Raw genomic sequence first — 8,900 nt, 5'->3', positions numbered from 1 at the left:
TCTACATACTCTGCTGAGGTACCACATCCAATGCTACCTTCTCCTGAGAGCTTCTTTTGAGTCCCAAGATCAAAATCCCATCTCCTACCCAACATTCTATTATTTAGCTACTTCCTGTGTCTGTCGGTCTCCGGCTCATCTTCTCTCCATATCCTGTATACTAGAAGATTGTAAACTCTTAGGGCAGAACAGTGCATTCTCCTTCAGCAGTCCCAGGTCCCACCCCCCAAGCTCTGCTGCACAAGCAGTCCTTCATCTTTCCACTTTCTGTGTCTCAACTTGCGATCTGACTGCGATCTGCTTGCTCTGTTAGGCCCGTGGAAAAACAAGCCAACAAGCAAAACACAACTAAATTTTAGTTCTCTGGGGGGTGCTCTAACCCCCTCTCTGGAACTGTGCCATGGTTCTGGGAGCTTCCGCAGAGCCGAGTGTTGGGGAGGCAGGAGACACTGGGCCCTCTGTTAGTGCTCCAGCCAGGGTGAGCCTGAGAGCCTGTCGTCTCTGTCCTCAGCTTTAATGGTCTTCTGCTGTTCCCATGTCATGCTGGGAGCCCTGGAATCTTCGTGAAGGCCGCTTATATTTCTGTCAGTGTGCACAATGTAGCCATCCCTCTCGGGGCTGGCAACCTTCCTAGTGGGCTGCTTAATGCAAGGCACAGCCCTCTGCTCTTGGGCCTGGTCCCAGGCCTCTGCCTCTTCCACGCTTCCCCAAGCCCCGGGAACCGGGAGGGTTTAGAGGAACTTCTCCATTCCTGTTTCTTCAGGATGTGAATAGAGAATCTCTCCCCATAGGTTGAGGCTTTTGTAAAACAAAGACACAAAAGCTTGTGGTTTGCCCTGTTTGCCACTCTATTGTGTGCCTGTCCTGAATGCGTGGAGATCTGATGTTGCGCTGGAATGGGTTAGGGTGGGAGAGGTTTACTGGGAAAGGAGGGGAAAAATGAAAAATTCAGAGAAGAAAAGTAAGTGACTATTTTAAAATAGTAACCACCTACAAGCACTTTTTGTTGTTTTCTCTGGTGTCTTATACAACCTTGGTGACAGTGCAGATGGAGCTTAATACAGACTGTCTCATTTCACTCCTAGAGCTCATTGTTTACATGTACAGTGACAACAAAGGGAGCATCCATTTCTAGCATCAGAAGTTATTTATTTTTTTGTTTTAGCCTCGTAAGTTTTAATGCATTATTTTCTTTTGTTTTCTTTTCTTTTATAGCTGGATCAGGGTTAACTAACATGCTTACAATGTAAGCAAAAATATATCCTCTCCCAAATAGGTGCTTTTCCATCCTAATATGACATCCTTGTCAGTAGAGAGGAGTGAGGGAGAATGGTAGGATCTGTTTACAGAGAGGAACTCTGGCTCTCAGTGACATCAACAGGTAAGTAGGTGGCGGCGAAGTCTGTGCAAGTAACTGGCAAGAGAACACTCTCTGTTTACCTAGTTCCTTGGCATGAGTCACTTGCAGACACTGTCCACTTAGGCTCTGCCAGGTACCTCTTGCTTCATCAGGATGAATCCTAGGTGTTCTGAGTTTCAAAGGATGTTATAAACAGAGGACTCAGGGAATACCCAGTATTGATAGTGGCATATTGCTATATCACCCTTGCATTAAGGACCAAAAAGGCAAAAGCAACAGAGGGAGATGATGCCAGCACTGGAGCCAATCTGTGGCTTGAGTTGCAGATCTAATGAGCTGTGGGGCCTGCGGTGGGGACACCGTACTTAACCTCTGGTGCCTCTGTTTTCTTCTCTGAGAAATGGAGCTAAATATAATATTGTTGTAAGATTACTGTGAAGAGTAAATGAGTTAATATGTTCACTGCCTAGAACACTGCCAGGCACCCAGTAAGCACAATGTAGTGTTATCATCATCATCATCATCATCGTCATCATTATTTTTGCTAGATCTGTATTTTTCTTTTTTGTCTGTTATTCTCTTCTTGATCACATCTTTTAACCCCCCGCCCCCAAACCACTAAAAAGACTCTATCTAAAATTCTTTACAGTTTACTTTTCTGTTCAACATAACTGCAAGAGTGACGTATACTATGACCTGCCACTTTAGGAAAATTAGACTTGTGATCTGCTTAAAACCATTGCTTTGAAATGGGCACCTCTTTTCTAATTTTTGTGTTCCGTCCATGTCTACAGACAGCTGGGTTTGCAATCAGTCTGTAATTGTGTCAGTTCAAGTGTGTCAGATGCAGAGGATCAAAAACCCAACAAGCAAAACTGGCTTAAGCAAACGTTAGAAGGAGCTGTACTGGTCTGCATAGCCGGCAGCTAGAGGTGGGACAGACCTCTGGGTTGCTCTAACTCAGTAGTTCATCAGTGTCAGCAAGGTTTCTTTCCACTTCTCCTCTTACCCACCGCCATGGCGGACACGTCCTGGGTCTGCTCTTACCTCGTGGTGATGGTTTGGCTGCTAACAGATTCATCGGAGGCTTGCTTTCACATGCGTCCTTGGAGACAGCTGGAGGGATGGTCATTTTCAGAAGCTCTCAGAAAAGGGCAAGGATGCTTCTTTCTTGAAAGGTACGGAAACATTTCCTCTGGCCTTATAGGCCCACATAATAGTGTCCATACTTAAGTCAATCAATATAGCCTGGGGAGGGGGGTGGGAAGGAGATTAATTTAGGCCTGAGCTACATACCCCAGCCTAGTGGGAGCAGGGGGCATTCACTCCTTCAAAGCCCAAGGGCTCATGGGAGGTGTGGTTCCCTGAAAAAAAAAATCAGAAGACTTACCCAAAGAAAGGGGAATAGAAGCTAGGGGGTTATTTCAGTATCAAATACAATACTGTACCAGCTGACTCGAAGCTAGGTTTTAGCTTGTCTAAAAGCATTCTTTTGCTCTCTGCGGAAAGTCTCATTTCTGCTCATTATATTCAAAAGCACTGGTTTAGGGGTTTTTTGTTTTGTTTTGTTTTTTATTTTTTATTTGCTTATTTGTTTTCTTCTGTATTAAGAGCAAATATGATTAATACCCGTCTTGGCCATGTGTTAATGTAACTGGTCACAGCAGTAAGTTAGAAGATTCTACCCTTTGCTAATTAAATTAGGCGTAACTTTAAAGAGCTAATTAAATGCATATGAAGACTTATTCATATATTTTAATTTTTTTATGAGTTTTTTTTTAATGGAGGTACTGGGGTTTGAACCCAGGACCTCATGCATGCTAAGCATACACTCTATCACTGAGCTACACCCTCCCCCCTTATTCATATATTTTAAAAGTAACTCTTTACAGTGCCATACTTTCGTGAGAGAATGTTGGTGGAATTAGACTTCCACAGCTTGGGTACATGTTTAGATATGTTCGTTTGTGGATCCTAAGTAACCTGACAATCTAGCAGCAGATACGTGCTCTTGGACAGGGACAGACGCCTCAGCCCTGCCAGCCCCAGTGTGACAGTCTGCTGTCCTCACCTTTTGTCCACCAAGTCGCACGTGAAGGAAGACGCTCACCCTGAGCACAGGCTCCCACGTGCGCTTCTCAGTGCCTGCATGTTTTTTTTACCCGCCCTCTTCCACTCAGAAACACGTCAGCATGCAAGTAAGTGAGAGACTTATTTGTTCAGGCATGAGCTTGAACTTCCCTAATTTATAAAAAGAGAAAAGTTATTTCCGAACTTTAGTTTTTGTGTGATTCAGGTTCGGCTCGATCATGCTGCAGTAAGAAACAATTCTTAGTAGCTTCACGTAACATTTTGTGTCTTACTCAGTGTGAGCTTACAGTGGAGGGGGCAGTTTGCCAGTCATCCAGGGACCCCCACTGACAGAGGCCACCTTGAAGCAGCCCATGCAGGCACAGAGCTGGACCAGTCACAAACTCGCTCTTAATGTTTTTACCCTGGAATGACACACCACTTTTGTTCCCAAGATGAGTCACATCGGCCATGCTATGAGGGGACAGGGAAAAGCAGTCCTCACAGGCTCATATGAAAGCCCTAATGACCACTACAGGTTTAAAGAGAGAAAAATTATTAGTAAGAAATCAGTTCTATCATACCTCTCTGCTCATTAACTGCACCTCCTGCTCTCCAATAAAACTCTGCTGGCAAACCCTTATGCTAAGGAGGATGCTTCCTGGACCATTTTCTCCATGTTTGCTGCCTGAAAAGAAGGACTTTTTTGGTATTTTGCTGATGCTGATTTGTTGCACAGTCTAGTTTAGCAGAATTTAGAGTTGTACGTATGCAAGCATATTGCATAGAGAAGCATAGGGTTACTCTGTAATGTATGCTCCAAACCAAAGATGAAAGTAGTCCCCCCAGAGCACAATGACAAACCAGCCTGAAAACTCAGTTTCAGTAGCTATGGAACAGTCTATACAGTGAGATCTCCTGTCTATAAATGCCCACATGTGTATATTTATAATGGTTAGGAACAAATTAATCTGGAATGTAATTTGGAAGCAGAAATAACCTGGATATAATTTGGAAATAGATTCACTCAAGTGCTAAGAGTGATTCTATCTGGTTACAATAGTGGCAGGTCGAATTCTAAGAGGGCCCCAAGTCCCCCGCCCCCAGAGTACGTGCCTTGTCGGGTCCCCTCCCCCAGGTGGGCGGGGCTGTGAATATTGGGAGATACCACTCTCATCATTTTGCAGATGGAATTAAGGCCTCATATCAGTTGATTTTGACTTAATCAAGAGGGAAATGATTCTGGGTGGGAGTGAACTGATCTATTGAACTCTTACAAGAGACAAGGCAGCAACTGCCACCTTCTGGCCTTGAAGAAGGAAGCTGCCATGTTGGGAGAGGAGGGAGCCACATGACGAGGACATGAGGGTGGCCTCTGGGAGCTGAGCCTTCCCTGGCTGACAGTTTGCAAGACAGCAGGGGCCTCAGGGACTCAGCTGCAAGAAATGAATTCTGCCAACAACCAGTGAGCTGGGACGAAGGCTCTCCACCTCCGAAGGAGCTAGCCACCCAGGCCCCTACCTTGATTGCTGCCTGATGACGTCCTGAGCCAAGGCCCCAGTTAACCCACTCCTGGACTCCTGCCCACCTGGCCTGGAGAGGGAATAAAGTCACTAGTTTTATGGTAATTCATTACACTGTAATAGAAAACCGAACAGCAGTGTCAGCAACTGCCAGAGGAGTCTCCGGCATAAAATCAGGGAAAAGTGAGGATGAACGAGTGTTTTCAGAAGAAGAAAAAGATTCTTCAACTAGAAATCAGGATTGCAGTTAGCTTTGTGGAGAGTTACTGGGAAGGTCAGAAGGGCACCTGTTGGGATGCTGGAGGTTGTCTGCCTCTTGCAGTGGGTGCGTGATCTGGGCGTTGGTGTGTAGACATATGAAAAGGTGGTGACTTGTGTGCATGTAACATATCTCAATGAAAAATAATGAACGAAGCACGGTGAGCCTTGATAGCAGTCACTACCAAAATTCTGTAGGTAAGATCCATGTCTCCTGTGCACAGTAGGTAGTCAGTACATACTTAGCTTATTTGGTTTTGGAGGGAGGTGATTAGGTTTGTTTATTTATTTATTTACTCAGTGGAGGTACTTGGGATTGAACGCAGGACCTCGTGCATGCTAAGCATGAGGTCTACCACTGAGCTGTACCCTCCCCCCAATGAATACTTTTTTATTGTGGTAAAATTTTTTTAAACAAATATACATTGTTGTGCAACCAGCAACACTGTCCATCTCCACAACGTTTTCATTATTCCAAACTGGAAGAAATATGTTTTTGTTGTCGAAACACCTGGCTCTGTTTTCTCACAGCCATGGGAACAGGTCAAGAAACAGTACGGGATGGTTATCGAGGCACTGCTCGTATTATGCTTTATTTCTGTGTGAGTTTGACATGTGCTCTGATATGCTTCTAGGTTTCAGTAAAGTAAAAATTCTTGGAAGATGGCAATTTATTTTACCCAATTTTATAAACCAGGATTTTTATCATCCCTTTCCAACCCCACTTTTCATCACTTCCTCACTCAAACTGTATTCTCCATTGTAACAAGTTATTTGTGATTCTCGGAGTGGACCCGGATCGCTGGACCCTCGCCTGTGTACCTGCCCTGAGATGCTGTCACGTCCTTGGCACGTCCTGGCAGACTCACTCCGTTAACTCACTCATAATATCTTGTTGCGCACATACTCTGCCTTAGGTACTGGAGATATACTGGTGGACAAGGCTTAATCCTGCCTTCATGACATTAAGGGCCTGGAGGAAGGTGGACACTTGTCCTCTAAATCTTTATTCAGATATCAGCTCCTTTGTGAAACTTTCTCCAACTGCCTCCCCTCTCTGTGAGGCTCTCCCTATCGCCTGAGGCTTTTTTGGCAATTTATACACACCTCCCTCCTCAGACAGCCCTTGCGGTGCCAAGTTTATTTATATCCTTGTCCTCCACTTAACTGAAAGCCCCTTGAAAATTGGGCTCTTCCTGTTCACTTCTGTGTCCCAGGTGCCCAGCACACAGCCCGGCCAGGGTTGCCACTCGTTGAACATTCCCTGAATGACTGAGTTGAGTCTGGGGACGTTCAGGGTGTCATTAAACTGCAGACTCTACCTAAGAATCATGGCACATCTGTAAGTTACTGAAAAGTTTAGTTAATAGTTAAATAGGTAGAGAAAATGAGGAGGGCGCTTTTCGAATCTCCTTATGACGGATTTATAATATTAATTAAACAGAGGTAGGTAGGAGTCTGGGAACATGGACTTCCTCCTCTAGACATCGGCTCCCTTTCTTATTAATTAAGTTGGATATGGTACAGGATAAATCTCCCAGTGCTTACTCTGCTCATCTCATTCATACTAATGAGGACCAGCGTACAAGTGTGGTGGTGCTGGTGAGAATCATTTATTCAGCTGTGGGAAAAATAACACCAGGACTCAGACCCCCTGCTGACTTTGCACACGGTTTTTTAAAGATTTATATTGGTCTACTAATTAAGCAGCTGAGTGCATTAAATAAAGGGCATGTCATCGCAGGGGTTATTAGCGACTCATGTTTCTTCAGATAGCATCTTGCAGGGAGGATGGAAAGTACGGACATTAGCTACCGTTTTCAAGTTTTCTGCTTCCCCCTAGAATGAATCATGGAGTTCAGAGAATTTTCAGAGTTCCCATTAACTGTGGAAAGACTAATTTTGACACGAAACGCCACAGTTACGCTTGTCTCCTTGACTCTGTGTGTATTTCACATTTAGAAATTTGAGTGATAGTCTCATTAGCTAAGAGAGAATGTATTCTAAAGGCATATCCTCAGATTTGAGGATTGTGCCTAGATTATTTTTGTTTCTTTGTTTCTTTTGGGGGGGTAAGTAGGTTTATTTATGTATTATTGTTAATTTTAATGGATGTACTGAGGATTGAACCCAAGACTCATGAATGCTAAATCCCCTGAGCTATACCCTCCCCACCTAAATTGTTTACTAAGTTCTAGAAAGAGAGAAAAGGGTAAGGCAAGTTGCCGACTCTGTTTTATCTGCAGGAAATGATTTGCGCTCCTCCTGGAAGGGAAATACGCATTATTTTCTACAGGCTTTCATGCTTAGTCAGCTCTGTTTGTGTCCTGCCTGACTTCAGTTAATGATGGCAGAACTGAAACACGGCAATATTAATTTTACACTGTGTCACCTCCTTGTTTATTTTTTGAATGTCAGTACAAACAAAATTTTTTAAAAAGCACAAGAAAGTATCTGCATGTGTGTGTGAATATGTAAAGGTGACTTTTAAATTATTTCATAAGAGTATTGAAGTGAAACAGCCTTCCTATAAGAAAGCAGGTGGCTCAGTGTAACAGTTTTCTTCCTTTCCTTTTGCTTCTTTGTATGTTATGGGCATAAATATATGGGAACCATTTATGATGGGTAAGTGCGGGTGGATTAACTGGTTGAATGTGTTGTTTCGATTGTGGCTGGACCAAAACCTGGAATTGAGGGCCAGAATGGGCAGTGTCTTGCCCAGTGTCACACAGCCAATTAGTAGCACGACCCAGACCAGACCATCAGTTCCGAGTGCCAATTTGGTTGTCTTTCCACTGGAAAAAGAGACACAGTTGCAAAAGTTTTCCCCTTTCTTTGCCCTCCTTATTTATGTATCCCCGTATGTTCTCCTCCATCTGTATCTTGATACGTGATGAAAGAACTCCCTTTTGTTTTCGTTTCTGTTTCTCTTGATGCATCCAGTTTTCTCCCCACTGGGCTCCCAGCTAACTCTTTCCACCTCTTCTTGTCAATATTCTCTTCCCAGGGAGCTGGCTCTGTTTTCAATGTTTTTCTGGCTGAATCAAGACAGCAGGAAGAGTTGAAATGTTGACTTTGTCTTGTTTCTTATTTTACCGTGGAAGTGGAGGGAGGGAGGATAGTGGGGAGGGAAATCTTAAATCATGGAGAGAAACTCTCCCCTCCTTTTTATGAGAGGGGGTTTTCCCCTCGCACCCGTTGCCTTGCAGCACTGAGTCACGGGCTGGATGATGTTTTCTTCCCATGCCTCGTCCAGTGGCCCCCTCCCCGGAGACAGGCACCTCTGCTGGGTCGGGGGGAGGGAAGCCCTGAAGAGTGGGGGGCTTATAGCCAGCCTGCCTTGGAAGAAATGCACCACTTAAGAACAAACTTCTAAGATTTGGTCCCCAGCTCTTCCACCTTCTAGGGCACTCCCGGGTAAGCCGTGACTCCTTTGTGCCTTGTTTCCTCATCTACAAGGTGGGGACAAATAACACCTCCTTCCCAGATGAGCGGTGAGGATTAACCCACGTGCTTGGCTCAAAGCCTGGCCTGAAGTCAGTGATGATGTTCTCTGAGCAGCACCAGTAGGTGGGACAGAGTTTTCCGGGAATACTCACAGATTCTCTCTGAACTAAGAAGTCATGAAACCGAGCTCTGTTTCAACAGGTTTTCTTTCTCTGAGGTTGGGAGACGAGAAAGGTCGTGCT

This window comes from Vicugna pacos, chromosome 3, assembly GCF_048564905.1.
Source record: "Vicugna pacos chromosome 3, VicPac4, whole genome shotgun sequence".
Classification (NCBI taxonomy): domain Eukaryota; kingdom Metazoa; phylum Chordata; class Mammalia; order Artiodactyla; family Camelidae; genus Vicugna; species Vicugna pacos.
This window is presented reverse-complemented; position numbering follows the sequence as displayed.